This window comes from Vipera ursinii (assembly GCF_947247035.1).
Source record: "Vipera ursinii genome assembly, chromosome: 2".
Taxonomy (NCBI): Eukaryota; Metazoa; Chordata; class Lepidosauria; order Squamata; family Viperidae; genus Vipera; species Vipera ursinii.
Window position 1 is genome coordinate 82,382,079 of NC_139513.1, and position 15,897 is coordinate 82,397,975.

The window sequence follows — 15,897 nt, forward strand, 5'->3', positions numbered from 1 at the left end:
GTTATCTGAGAGCCCATCTCTTGCTGGTCACTGTTGTGAGTCCGTGCCAGCCTGTGGACCAGGCATGGAGTCCAGAGAATCAGAGGAGGAGGAGGGGTTTGGAGAGCCATCAGAGTCAGAGGGAGGCTCTGATGAGTTGCAAGACTCACAATCAGAGAAAGAGCCTGGCCCCTCCAATCGTATTCAGGACAAGACTCAGCTGTGTGGGGAAGATGAGTTAAATTCTGAGGACTCACAGCTGGACTTCATTATAGCCACTCATAAAAGAAGGCAGTTAACTAGAGCAGGTCAGAGGGAGACAATACAGCAACTCCAAGGGAAGAGGAGAAGGCATTGAGAAGCCACACCTTGGGGCTGCTTAATAAAAAGAGAAGGTGTGAGCGGTGCTGGTTGCTGAAGGCAATCGTTTGTAAAGAACTTCCAAGGGAATCATGGTCTGTTTGTTCTACCGGTAAAATTCTTGTTTAACTCCTGCTCTGTTTTGCTTTTTGAACCAATTATTTGTTGGAAAAGTATTCTGTTGCTTTGGTTTTGAGGAAATAATTATCAGGACTGTATATGAAATAAAAAGGGTTGGTTTTTCCAGCCTACTGATAAAAAGGGGTTGTTCTTGTGATGCAACAAGGACGGTCGTAGGCTGAGACAGAACAGTCACATCTACCCAACTCACTAGACCAGGGAGGAAAGGTCCCATCCCTAAGGAGATACATCTGGCGTGACCTAGAAGGGCCTTATCCATGGTGGCTCCCTCTCTTTGCAACATCATTCCCCCAGAGATTAGACTGGCCTCCGCTCTAACACTCTTTCAGAAGGCGCCAAAGACCTGGTTCTGCCAGTGGGCCTGGGGAACTCAGAGTGGGATGGAGCCCATTAAATGGCTAGTTTGAATGTGTGTTGTCACTGGGGTGGGGGTGGGGGTGTGCTATTATTTTATTTTCTTATTTTTATATGGTGTTTTTATATCCATGTAAGCCACCCTTAGCTGCCATGTGCGAGTAGGCAGCAAAATAAAAGTTTTAAATAAATTGTTCAGAGCATTTAAAAAGCACAGAAGACACAAAAGACATTCTAATTTTGAATGCACTCAATGTTCCAATAAATATTCCTTGCCCAAATTACTAATTAAGTAAGGAATACAGCATTCCTTGCAGGGTTCAAATTGAATTAGCAACACTTACTGGGATCATATTTTCAGAATGAGGCATGAATTCAAGAATGCCTCTTTAAAATGAAGATACTTTTAAGCGCAGTTAAATATCCCAGTCTTATCACTAATTCTTGTCTCAGCCTTCTAAGGAATGAGAGGAGCAAGATAAAAGACATGACTTACACTGTAGAATTCACATCCAAGAGACTATTTATCCTTAATGGAAAAATGTGTGCAGCCCAGTCATTTATCTTTGTCTGCTATATTCAAATCTATACAGACCATAAACAATACAGGAATTCCCTCTCAAAACAAAAAAAAACCCCACCAGTTTTACCATCACGCAAATTAATGCAGTCTTCTTCAACTAGGCACCCTCTAGATTTCCATCCATCCAGCAAGTACTCCTGAAGCTAGAAAAGATGGGACCTGCAGTCTAATTCATCTGAAGGTGCTGCCTGGGGAACTCTTCTTATGAGAAATAAATGACAAAAGAAAGGTTTCAAATAATCCTGTGCTATGCATGATGCAGAGTCTGCGGGTTTTCTTAAAAGGGGAAACTTTCCCAACTTTCAGATGGGAATCCACGGGTATCAGGAGAGAGCTGTGTAGAATGGTTATCCAGGCCCTGGATATGTGCTATCTCCAGACATCACTTCCTGCTTCGCTCTGGGCTCCATTTCAGAATTCCTTGCCATTATTGCAGATAAAATAAACCATTTGCTCTTTCATCTCAGGACCATATTGCACCAATTTCCAGACTGATAAAATAGTTCAAAATGATCTAGTTTCAGTCCTCCAAAAGGAGCATATGGAGCCTATAGAAAATAATTCTCTCCCCTGGAGCTATTATTGTTTTTCTGTTGTTGCTATTTGAGAGGCCATCCAAGCTCAGGAATTAATACAGCATATGGGCTTCCAACAAGCATTGCATCTTTTTGCATCTACAACCTTATCTTCCTTTCAATATGCAGCTAAATAGTTAGTTATCACAGGTATACCTTACACACGGATAAAAAAAACCCTCCAACCTTTAGGATGCTTACAATTTCCTCTTGTACTTTAAATTCTCAGGAATTTGCAACATAAAAATGTCATCTGCACAAAGCATGGGTAGCCCTTGTTTAACAACCACTTATTCAGCGGCTGTTTGAAGTTGCAATGGCGGTGAATAAATGGTACTTACAACCAGTCTTCGACATTCTGGCTGTTGCCGTACAGTTTGGGACACATACAGTAATTGCAATCTGGCCTCTTGAAAACTAGCTAGTGCTTATGACAGTTGTAGCATCCAATGCTCATGTAGTTGCCATTTGCGACTGCCAGTTGCAATTGCCATTTATGGGAAACTGGCAGAGAAGGCTGCAAATTACACCTATAAGCTGCTCTTGTTGCTATTTCTCTTGAAGAATAGAGATCTCAGGGAATACCCCACCCCACCCCCTTGCACTCCATACTGCCCATGCAGGCTTATTTAATACTGCCAAGTTACTACACATTCCACCAAAAGAAGAATAAATAAACAAGTGAGTTAACAAAGAGCTTGGCTCTAGGGGTATGGTGAATAGTAGCTGACCTTACAAGAAGTCTAAGCTTTGTGCTTTCTGAAAAAAAAGTATGTCAAAATAACAATAAAAATAATTGGAACATGCTCAAAAGTCCTTCCAAGGTAAAAGAAATCAGCCAATGCTGGCCTAAAGATGTGTCTTTTTAAAAAAGATTAACAAACTCAATGGGCAAAGACTGAAGCTGTTTGTTTTGAACTCCATGTATCTTTCAGCTGCTAAATGAAGGACCGGAAGAAAGAAGTGAAGAGTATCTTGAACAAATTGTTAGGTGCATGAAAGCAATTTCACTCAGCCACACTCATGCAGCAACATCACACCTCACCTGGCCACATTCCATGCCACTCACGTGTCTGTTGGCCTGCTTGAAAACGGTGCAGGACTTTCAATTCCCATTGACTTTGCCTGTTGGAAGCCAGCAGGAAGTCACAAGTCAAAGTCACTTGAGGTCCTGGAATAACGACCTGCGATCTTCGCTTACAGCAGCAAAGGGGACTGCCAGGATTGCCGGTGCTAAGCAACAAAGTCACATCACACTGTGCTTTCTGATCATGTTGCTTAGTGATGGAAATCCAGTACTGCGATTCCAATTACTGTTGTTAAGTGAGGACTACTTGTAAGTCTGCTCAATCATATACTCTATTCTTCAGAATTAGAGCTGAATTGGGAATTTATACAATTCACACAGAGTCTAAAATCAGAGCATATAACTACAGGTGCAAAATCAACAAAATGGAGACTGATAGACTCCCTAAGTTATGTTTATTAGAACAGATAAAATCACAACTACAAACTTCTCGGATTACTAAACGGACAAATTTTATAAGAAGCTGTGGCCTCCCTGTCTCTTGTGCATCAGGAGAACAAGTTAAAAAAAAAAGAGTCGCTCAAAGAATTGTGGACATCGAAGCACAAAATGATATAGCTACTTTTAGTAAGACTGGTAACTTGAAATGGTTGAATAAATATAAATGTACTTTTCAAACAGACAGCTATTTAAAGTTACAATTACCAAAACATCTTAGGGAGATACTTACGCGAGCGAGATTCAAACAGCTCAATACAATAGTTAAATATGGTTAGATATGATGGACGTATTTGCATTTGCGGAGCAGCAGAGGTAGAAGACTTGGCTCACATACTTTTTGATTGTTGTTTGTATAAGAGGGTGAGAGACAGGTACCTTGGTTCATACATTAAGTGGATGACCCATTGGGAACCCCATATTAAAACAACATACCTTATGCATGGCCCGAATCTGAAAACAACATTGAATTGGGCTCAGTACATGAGTAAAATGATTCAGCTGAGATTGGCATATATGGGGTTGATTGGGACAGATTGAAGATGTGATACCGTAACACAATTTTATCTTATTTTACTTATCTACATATCAAATTTATTTTGAACTATGTTTATATAGGATTTTATTAATAATTTGTGTTTGGAACTCTGTATTTTGATATGGCCTATGGGCTAATCAATAAACTAAATTAAACTACGCTCTGTGATGGCTTTAAACTCCATTTATAAACTCTGTTTGCTTTAGTCATTTAGGCCAACATTAAGTTTAAAAACGATGCATCCAAGCAAGCATTCAACAGCTTCTGGAAAACAAGTTGATAGAGAAGCCTCTGATTTTGTTTATCTGGACAATTTCTATAGACAGCCATTCAATACACAATTCAGGGCAGCACTCAACATTTGAAGAACAATATAACGCTTTAGAACCACATAATTAAAAGACATAAAAACAAAAACAAAGACATGTAAGTAGAAAAAGTGCTGCGGGAAAAGCAAAATCTTCCAGTATGTCATACCAATCCCAGATCCAGGGGAGAAAATAATAGGTATTTAATAGCTTTTAAAAATTTGGCAGGGGCAGCTGGATCTTGGAGGGGGGGGGTCTGCTGTTTTATAGGTCGGGGCAGCAAGAGAGAAGATAGGTCTCCTGGAACATATTACAGGACATTATCTAAGGCTAGTAATGGGACCCAGAGCTTGCCAACATCAGAGATAATTGGAGATAAGCTGCCCTTGAAGGACTTTATAGATAAAAGCCATCCTCTTGAATTACACCCAGATTCAAACTGGTATCCAGTAGAAATTTATGCCTGTTTCTCTGCTAAGCACTGTGTGTTTTCTCAAATTCCACCTACGCTAACCTAGGCAAACAAGGCTTCATTGTGCAACTTCTGGACTGAGTAAGTTAACTCTGAATATAGAATAATGTATTTAGTAAATGAATATGAATACTGAGAAATTAGCCCCACTTATTAGGAGTTCAGTCATATTAGTAGATCAGTTCATAGCGTAGACATTTGATTGCTGCTTAGATGTGAAATCAAGAAGGATGTTGACACTCCCAGAACTGAATGTGTCCTTTAATGATGCTAAATTCAATGGTATTAGATATGATAGCTTTCAGCCATATTTATATATGCTATGTTTCAGAGAACATGAAACTGTTTATATCTTTATGACTTTGTTTGGCTGGCTCAAGATATTTTGCAGTTGAAATCAAGGATAAAAGAGCACTATCTTCCTTACCCCATGCAGAAGGTATCTGGATTGGCAGTGGAACTAGCTACTGTATATTTGAATAACGACAATGAGATAGCATCCTACTATACGCTAAAAGTAATAGACTGGCTTTTTAAATGTATTGATTTAATTTACTGGTGACTTATCAAGGATACTGAAAGAGAGTATAGGGAAGAGTTTATGAAGTGTTCATAGCTTAACTCTTTAACATTTCACTGCCATTTTCAAACAATTGGCTCCTGAAAGTTATTGTCTGAGATTTTTTTTTAAATTTCCCAACTTTGAGCAAACATTATGAACACTACGCCCATGTATTTGTAATTCTCTACATGTTTGCCATATTCAAATTATATACATTTACATTAAAAGGTATTACATTACATTTTTCTATGCAGTCCCTGAAAACTTAGTTTTTAATACATGTTCTCTGAGCAAAGCTGTACAGTTGCTTTTTCTCAGCAACAAAAGGACATAGTCGTCTTCCAGGATACCATCTTAAGTCCTTGAGATTTCTGGTGATCTCCCATCCACATATTAACCATGTTCACTCCTGGCTATCATCCAAACTTAAGTACGTTCAGCCAGGTACAGGAGCCTACTTAGGCAGATTGTGTATCATCTGGTTGTTGACCCACAGGGACCACACACTTTTTTTCTATGCAATTTATTCCTATCCTGGTCCTTTGGCTCTTCCAATGTGCTCCCCTCACCACCGTAACTAAGCCTATCCCCTTTGCTGCTGGCTGTTCTTTTTCTATCTTCTCTTCTGCCCTTTCCCAATATTAAGAGCTTTTTGAGTCTTCACATAACATTACAAGAAAGTAGGATCATCTGACCCTGGCCATTTGCGCCTTGAGCGAGAACTCTGGCTTGATTTCTTTCATGATCCATTGATTTATTTTCTAGGCTGGCCAGTATTCTCAGGAGCCTTCTCTACTAACGTGGCATCCAGCCTTGTGTATTTTTAAATACTAGTAGAACGGCTCCTCGAGGAATTTGTTCTGAGCTCATCAAAAAGCCCACAGAGCAAAAACCCCTATCTTGTTTCTTTTCTTCATGCCTACACTCAAACAACCCACCCACCCACATGGCCTTTTGTGCTGGAGGCTCTTGGGCTCCCCTGAACAGCCCCTATTCGGGGGAAGACATCGACCCAGAAAGCAAACTGTGATTCACATGCGCACGTCCACCCTAGGGTCTGTGTGTCAACCAGCCCTTGGTTGTGTCCTTTGCAAAAACAAAAAAAAAAACCAACCACCTTTTTAAGGTGATAAACAGCGATCCCTCCCTCCCAGCAAACCAAGAACAAAGCAGGCCACTAACTCAAGGTTATCTCCGCCGATAAGCCCCACCACCCTTCCTCCTCCTCCTCCTCCTCCTCCTCCGGTCCGGACGCCCCTCCGGCTTCCCACTCCACGCCAAGGAGGTGCGAGGGAGGGGAGCGGAGGCGGGGCCAGAGGAGGAGGAGGAGGAGCGGGCGCGCGGGCAGCGCTCTTCACATGTGGCGCGAGGCCTCCCTTCTTTAATGAAAACATGAGTCAGCGGCTGGCGTCGGCCGCGGATTTTCTAAACATTTCCTCATATCCTGAGAAAGGGGCGAACCGAGGGAGGAGGGAAAGATGGAGGAGGCTGGAGAGGATGGCGGGGGGGGGGGGGCGGGGAGGCCAGAATCGAAAGCAGGCATCCACACCAGAGAGAGAGAGAGATGGAGTTGAGAGCTCGCAACCCTTAAAAGTCCAGTTTTGAACGGACGGTAGCCTTCTGCACCGTGCACCGACACGTGCACACCCCGATTCAGATGGGATTGTTCCGTTTGGAGGAGGGAATCCGGACCGTTCGCCCCAGCTTTCCTCCCTCTCTCTCGTTTTCCTCCGACGTTTTTTTTTTTTTTTTGGACCTGCCGCCTCTTTGGGCTGCAACGTTTGTTGCGTCTCCCAGTTCCAGTTACTTGACCCTAGCCTTCCCCCCCCCCCACACACACACACCCAGCCCCGATCACTAATTAGCCTCTCTCCTCCAGAAAGGAAAAGAAGCAAAAGGCTTCCTTTTTTTTCCTCTTTCTTTTTTCCCCCCCTTGTCCATCCTTTCTCTGTCTGCGAATACGATCCAAAAAGTTTGAACCCAAAGTAGGATTAAATCAACAACCGCAAAACCTCATTCCTGGCAAAGGCTTCTTGTTGCTTTAAAAGAACCGCTGCAGAGCTGGAGAAAAAGGCTCGGTTTAGGATCCTATGACGAATACTCTGGGGGGCAATAAAAATACAAGCCAGGCTGTGGGCGCTCTGGGCATCCTCCTCCTCCTCCCCCCCCCCAGTCCCGCCCCTTCAGGCTTCAGACAACCCTCCCCACGCATTTTTTTTCCTTCCCCCCCCCCCTTTTTTTTTTGCAAGACTGCATCGCTCAGCTGAAGGACTCGGGCCAGTCGGAGAAACTTCAGAAGAAAGATAAAAAGGAAGTTCGGAGGGGAGTCCCAGCAAGTTCTGGGCGCTGTTGGGGGAAAGCAGACCTGCCCTTTCTGCAAAGTTAAGGTAAGCCCTTCCATAGTCGCATTTGCTTTTAGTTCTTATTTGCTGTACCAACCTAAAAAAAAAACAAGTTGCAAATGGAAACTTTTTTTTTAACAGATCCAGATGTGGAGGGCTTTGGGGATCGGTTTCCAAAAGGGCAAAACACAGCATTTGCAAAGATTTAAATGCTTCATTTTCTGTCAATTTCTTTCTTTCACTGCTTTCCAAAGAACCTCTCAAGATAAAGTGGGAGTTACAAACCCCTTCCTTGCTTGTTCCAGGGGCCGAACCTCTAAGGTCTGAAAGAGCAGTGGGGACAAAACTGAACCTTCAGCCCAATGACCCCATCTCCTAATTTCAGTTTTAGGTTTTCTCAGGGCTTTTTTTCTCATAGAACGCTCAGAACGGAGTTCCAGCACCTTTTTTTGGATAGAACCTTGTAGGGTAGGCAAGGCGGGTTGTATGACATGTGTGAGTTCCGGCACATTTTTCTTTTACAAAAAAAGCACTGGGTTTTCTCCTGTTTTGTCTCCATCCAATGGAATACAGTGGCTAGCACTTGAAACATACATTGTTTACAACATCCTAGGGACTCAAAAAGGAAAGAAAAAAGTCTATTGGTTTCCCGGAGGATGGGAAATAGCATCTCCCTCTGCCCTGTGTATCATCCTTTTTTGTGATAGTTTTAAACTCAGATTTCAGGGGTACTACCAGTAATACTGTACCCGTTTTACTTTCATTAGTTAAAGATAAACTCCATGATGTGTGAAAACGGCTTTCTGGAGATCCAAACACTAAAAGGGTGAAAAGGAATGATATAATATTGCACTCTGTTCTCGGAATATTGCTGATAATTGCAGAAGAGAAAACTTTTAGCCTAGTTGCCACTATAGCAATAACTCCTGGAAAGATAGAAATGGCTAGTTATCCTTTTCCATGTCTCAGGCATCTTCTCTGTCACCTGCTTCTTAATTTTTCTCCTTTATAGGCAGTGTTGGCATTTATGCCTCAAGAAGAATACATTGAATTCAAAACATTCTGAGAAGGGATGCCCTGGTATCAAAATACCCTAGTTCAGGTTCATGACATTTTTTCTGACTTTTCTGTAATATCTCTGTGCTGTTTTAAACCAACTTGCAAGTATCTGAAACTTGAAACATCCCCATTTCAAGATCCAAAGCCCCCATTCTGAACACAAATTAGAACAATTGAGCATAAAACACTTCTGGAATGGCTGGAGCAGTATTGGGATGTTTCCAGTAATGCTGGAACAACCTGTCTCGAATTTGAAACAAGTATTGTAAGCTCAGAAGAGCTCATTTAGAACTTTTCTATTACTTGACCTATGAACTCGCCAAAGTGGGTACTTCATCACACCAGTATTTCTCACAGTGTGTAGTACATTTCAGTGCATGTATGTTTGTAGGGCATCTTCTTAACTACTGTTATAAAAGAACACAAGCTACTTGCTCCAAATCCTGATTTCAATTTCGAAAATTAACTTCCTGGGTGATCTTTGAGAAAGAACTTCATTTCAAATTCAGTTGTTGATACAGCAAAATTAACTGGTCTGTAGAACGCCATGATGACAATACTAATACATTCAATATTCAGCCATCTAGATTAAAACGCATAGGTAACTAAAATACAGCTATGACGCAAGAACACAAATCCCATAGCTGTTTATCTGAACATCCCTCTGTTTATCTAAAAGAAACACAATTGTAACATGGGCTTGCTTTCTTGTTACCAAAATAAATTTCATCCTTTCTCTTTCTTTTTTGGGGAGGGAAGGTTTGAACTGAACAATGTCATATATATTAATTTTATAATAATTAATGTTTCAAAGTGCCTATTATTTATTCCCAATAATGTGAAGCTATGGCTGAAAGTTATTTAGCTGGTGTTGGCCTTATTACGCATTGAGTTCTTTCCAAGAATCTAGGATGCAGCAATATATCAGCATAGTATGTGTGCAGATCCTTTTGCAGTTGACAGTAATTTTCTCAATGTACAAATTTTCTATGTGCCATCCAGTAATTTTGGTATGGCATCCAGTGTGCCAATAACAACTGGGACAACCATGGCCAGTTTACGCCATAATGTCTCAATTTCTATTTCTATCCACACTTTCTTTGTTTCAACCACAGTTATATCTGGTGTGTTATGAGTCAAGATTTTATCAGTCTGTATTAGTAAAACCTACACTATTTTAACCTGCTCATTATTATTATTTTAAATTTATTGGAAGCCCAACTGCAATTAGAGTGTGATGATGTCTTGTGATGCATTTTAGGTTATTTAACTCTCCTCTGCTTTTCTTCAGTTTTTCTTTGAAGTATACCCAACTCTGGGTCCTTCAGGAAAACAACAAAAAGACCTTGAGTGCCAGAGAATATACCCTGAGCCCAGAACTCCTTGCCTAGACTGAATTTGATGGAGTTTTTTTATTATTATTCTTCCAGCTAGGCTTTATTCTGAAGAAACATGGAGAGATTCAGACTACTGCCTAGCCAAGGAAGCAAATGCAGCAGGGATGTTCCCTTTTCACTTCCATTCTCCCATTGCTGCTGTGGCAGCTACTTCTGAACTACAAGGCTCAGTGCCTGATCTTAGACTGGACTGATTTTCTGCTTCTAAGCAGTGGGTAGAATCCCTGGTTAGTCTATTAGCTCAGCTATCTTTGCTGCATCTGGCACACCTGAATTGCTCAAATGCAACCTTGAAGTTAAATAGAAAATGACATGCTTTTGTTCCCACCCCACCCCAGAATTAGGAAAAATGCAAGGGGGTTAGGTTATTTATTTGCCAGTCCTCGGAGTCAAAAGATATTTTCTAAGAAAAAGTCGAATGTTTGCATTAGAAGATCAGCAACTTCACATTTGTTTTTACTGTATTAGATTCTGAGTGTCCACCCAGTATCCTTGTGTGGATATTGTCTGGACCCAGTGATTTATTTAGTTATGATTTGTCACGGAGGCCTGTGATTTCATCTGGTTACCTCTGATTGCATCACTATCTTGCATCTTCCAATTCCATTGCTTCAAATGTATTGTAAAGTATTCTGGTTAGTTGCAGCTTCTAACTGTAAAGCAGCAGCTTTTAACTAACATTGCCTGAGCAAAGAGCTTGGCTGTATTAGTTGGATCAGGAAAGCACACGTGGGAAACTGAAGAAGAAAAAAAACTTTTGAAAAAAAGGCAATGGCAAATGACTTCCACATTGCTTCCACCAGAATTACATGGATGGATCACTATACTGTAAACACCAGGACTTAAGCTAGACACAAGAAAGTCTCTAATCTTAGTTTTAGCTTCGGTATGCAATATTCTAATTGGCTTGTATGACGACATTTTTTAAAATACTGAGATCTCTAAGCATTTTTAATTTTTTTTTACTATTTAGAAAAATCACTTCTTTTTAAATCAAATGTACTAATAGTAGTTTCGCCCCCCCCCCGGTGCACTCGTGTGTTTCACAGGAATTACATCGCGATCACTATTTCCATTTGATTCATTTAGTCTCTGTGTTTAATTGCTTGTTTTGGTCATAGACCAACATAAAGCAACATAACGATTGTTCTAAAATAGAAGTAAAACTTTGCACTGAAATAATACAAAAATAAAAATTAAGAATTATTGTTACAGAATGGCAAAGTATATGGATTAAAGCCAGACAAAAACTTATAAAATTACAAACTATAGTCTAAATGTTTTACTTAATTAAGTTAGATGACTATAGATATATAGAGAAGAAGTAAGAGGATCTATAAGGCCTTATGAGAATGTAAAGTTATCCCAACTTGTACTGCATTGAGCCTTGTACCTGCTGAAGCCTTACTAGGGCTTGGCTGGGATTATGAGAGTTATGATCCAACCAGCCACAGCAAGAAAATAACAAGATAAGACATGGAATGCTTTGTGTATAAGGTAGACAGGAATATAATATATATTGAATTATGGCTGCATAGGCAAAGTTCAGCATCACGTCACTTGGCACAGCTACTTATGTATGATCATAGCTCTGACACAAAATTGGGCTACACTATCTAAAATCTCTGCCTTCTGGTCAGTTAGCAGAAGACTAAAGTAATCAGCCTCCAACCTGACTTGGTATCATATGGTAAATGGAGAAATATACATGTCTTATAAATTTCTATTAAAAAGGCAGTAGTAACACATGACCCACATTTACAATTTCCTCTTCACCAGAGGGGCACAGGTAGCAGCAGCTCTTTAGGTATATTCTAGAATTTTCCTTCCAAAAGAGCGTTAGGGCAGGCAAGTGTAAAAGATCTTGTGTTTTGAGGCATAATATTGTACATTTTTGTGAATTCACTTAATATATGGTGGAACTTGGCTAAGATCATTTTGCAGGGCTATATATCTTGAAAGATGCTTTGGACATCAGTCCCATTGAAATCAATACCTCAGAGAAGACTCTACAGTGCCTTAGGGTGGTATCAAGTGGTTTCTACACAAAGTGTAAATCAAATTGTACAACTGGGGGTCGGTGGTGGAGAGCAACATCTAATGGTTCTAAATTCTTATATGCAGATATTTGGAAGTTTTAAGACAGCTGCATTATTACTTTGGCCTCTAATACTTTTATTCCACTAGGTATGTAATTACCTTCTATCATACAGAAAAATGTTAGTATGGCAACTATACTTCTGACCCCTTATAGAGGTTGAGTTTGGAGCGTCCATAAGCCAGTGGCATAGAAAACAAGTCCCAGATATTTGAAGGCCTGAACCTATTCAATTTTATTCCCTTTCACTTGTCTCCTATAATTCTGTCTAAAAAGCTTTTTGAAACAACCATGGTTTTTATTTTTTGCTAATTAATAATTAAACAGTTTGTGCACTTGACTTAGGATTTCTCTTCAAGTCAATGGGTGAAATTGAAATGATGGCTACATTATCTGAATATAAAAGTAGTACAGTAGGTCTACCAGCCAGGTTTGGAGGATGATGCCCTAAATTTTGTGAGACTTGCTGCCATATAATTAATAAATTAGTCCTTGAATATCAGACAGAAACCTGGATACTAAAGATTTATATGCTTTCTTTTGTTCTGGTCAGCTGGTTGATTATTCTGGGTCACCAAAGATATGGCAATTGAAACATCACCAGAAAACTTAAATTTCTAGACCATCATTTATGAACATCAACTTCTAGCCACTCTATACAGCCCTTCAACATTTTGGATCTCCCAAGAGTCAAGCATGCTGGAATTTGAAGAAAATTGTCTTCTAGGAAATACTTCCTGCCTGGAAAAAAATACTTCCCATCTGATTATTAACAGTCGGACACAGTATTTAAACTAGTTGGGACATAACATACTCTAGGAAGCATTAATTGATCTGAGAGTAAGAACAAGTGTGAGACATATGAAATTATATATGTAATAAAACTTGTATTGAGTAAAAGAACCCCCTCTACATTGCTTTTCCTAACTGTTGCCATGGATTGCGGTAACTGAATTCTAATTCTGTGTCTGGTTTTGGATATTCAGCTTTCTTCTGGTTTGTAACTTGATTGATGTCCTCTCCTGTCCTGGAGGAAGATCTCAAAATTCTGGCGTTAGAAAACCAAGAGAAGGAAGATCTTGAAGTTGACAGAAGCAGGAAGTGGTAGTTCCAAAGAGAAAATTCTCTTGGATGTAGAAAATTTCTGATTGAAATTCTTGTGCTAACCTGCTTTCATAGAAAGTAAGGGTAACAGAGGATATATATAGGCTTAAGTGATAGAAAACTCAAGACACTTGAGGGTGTTTTTTTTTCATGACTTCAAAGTTTATGGACATTTTACTTCTCTAGGCCTGAGTCTTGCATTTATTGAGGAAAGTTTCAGTTTGGATAGCTATTATCAGAGCCCCTTGCTCTTTTTTTATTTGGTGTGATCCCACTTGCATTTTCCTACTGCTGTTCTGCTAAAAGCACAACATTAATTTTGCCTGGGCTCAGCTTTAACCTCTAGCCTTTTGTTGGTATGCCTGACCTACTACCTGACCTCTACAGTATTCCCCACTGACCTCTTCTGTTCTTTGTCTATCCCTAACCTTACTCCCAGCTTTAGTATGATAAAGTATTAAAGCTAACTGTGCAGTGGGACATGTGCAAGCAATGTGTCAGGCAATCGGAACTGTCGGCTCCTTGCAGTTACTGTCACTAAGGAAGACAGAATGCCTGCTATTAGCCCCTTCCCCTTAATCTCAGGGTTTTGATGGCAAATGGCATAACTCATCTACATGATCTTCATGTGTAGCAACATATGTGCAATTGTTCCATGAAGATTCTTGGGTTATGACTACAATGTTTAAAGTTCAGAAACCACCTCTAGCATCACAATTTTATGGTTGGTCATAGTCAGCCAAATGTTTAGACTGGATTTGGCATTTTTGCCTTCCCATACAGTCCTTCCCAAGCACCTGGGGTACGCAGATTGATGATGATGACTGATCACACAGTAAGCACCATACTTAGGTTGGAGTTGGCATTTTCGTCCTCTGTTTGAATCGTTCCCAAGGACCTGGGAGAGGGAGATGATGTTGTTTGAGGGCATTAAAGATACTGTTGCTGGATGTAAACTGTTTCATGCAAAGCTGCCTTTTGCAATTGCCAGGTGCTGGGTTTTGGTTTTTTTTCATTTATGGTTAGTCACATAGTCAGCCAAATGTTCAGACTGGATTTGGCATTTTTACCCCCCTATCAAGTCCTTCCCAAGGATCTGGGATAGGAAGATGTTTTATGGTGTTAGAGGTATTGACGCAGGATAATTCCACCTTTTGTATGTATAACTCAAGGTGACAAACATATCTAATACAAGTAGTTCTGTTTAATAACTGTCTCATTTAGCTACCGTTCACACTCACATTATGAGTTTTTCAAATCTATAAAGCAAAGTAAAGACGAAGTAAGATCATTAACATGGTCATGCTTTCACTTAGCAAGCACTTCACTTAACAACTTAGTTACCAGGCCCAAATTATGACTGCTAAATGTATTCCTGCCTCCTGTTTTCTCCACCACAACCCTGTGAGATAAGTTTCTTTTATTACTTCTTGATTCTGGTTTAAAAGAAGATTAATAGATACTCTTTATTGTTAGTGTGAGTCTATGACCTGAGAATTGTGATTTGAATCATTTGACTCTGTTACAGTTCAGGACAATGTTCTCATTGATTGTAATGGATACAAAGTTAAAGATTGTTCTGGTCTGCTTATCCTGGCAGATAACTGAAGGACATAACAAATGATGCTGGGAATTGTGTTCGTTTGTATAAACAAAAAAGGGGGAAATCCCTTTAAAATGTATGAAAGGAATGCATGTGTTGTTTCTTGGCATTCATGTTTAAATAAATCTACAGAGTCCTTCCCAATCTGATGAGTAATGGGGCATAATTAAGTTTCTGCTCAATTATGCACTATTATAAGTTATTGCTTGTACACTCTCTGAATATATTAATATTACTTGTAGAAACCATGGGTTTAGCCTCTTTCAAACATGCACAGCCATATTTCTAAGCTTATTAATATTCCCTTGGTATTCTACCGATCAGTTGCTACTGGAATGTAAAATTGCAAAAGTTAAAGTGCACAACAACAAAAAATTGTGGCTTTGTTTAGATATTTGGATCCTACGCATTGTTTATTTAAACACTTGTTATCTTTTTTAGCGTAAGGAAACAGGAAGTCTAGACTAGCCAATTCAAATAGGTGAGGGGGAAAAGTAACAAGTAAACCATATAGGTAATTGAACTTAAAACACAGTTCATAAGAAGAATGTATCTTTACAGGAACAAAATGTTTTCATGCTGTCAGATAAAAATGCATGACAGCTGTTAATCCATCATCTTTTATTAAAAGGAAATCTTTTTGTAAGCAAAGCATCCCAAAACAAAAACAAAGAAAAACCAAGGGACCAACATGCCACTGAGGTGTAGGAGGGATACCTCCTTCTTCATGCTTGATTACAATTTCTTCAATTTTGTTCCTGTGGTAAAGACCATTAAGCTAAGAACAGATTCAGCCAGCCTTCAATGTTCCTTAAACAGATGAAGTGGAAGAAAAAGAAGCATATTAAGTTAAATTAGAATGGAATGGAAAGGAAAGAAATAATAGAATAGAATAGA

The 15,897-nt window shown here is 39.7% G+C and overlaps 1 protein-coding gene across 1 annotated transcript in view; it reads left to right on the top strand.

The window, feature by feature from the left end:
• Window positions 1-7,637: 7,637 nt before the first annotated feature.
• PDGFRB (platelet derived growth factor receptor beta) overlaps window positions 7,638-15,897 on the top strand; it is a 132,046-nt gene continuing 123,786 nt past the window's right edge. The window contains exon 1 of the mRNA XM_083352291.1: window positions 7,638-7,784. The gene's annotated coding sequence lies outside the window, so the exon portion shown is untranslated. The remainder of the gene's footprint in view (window positions 7,785-15,897) is intronic.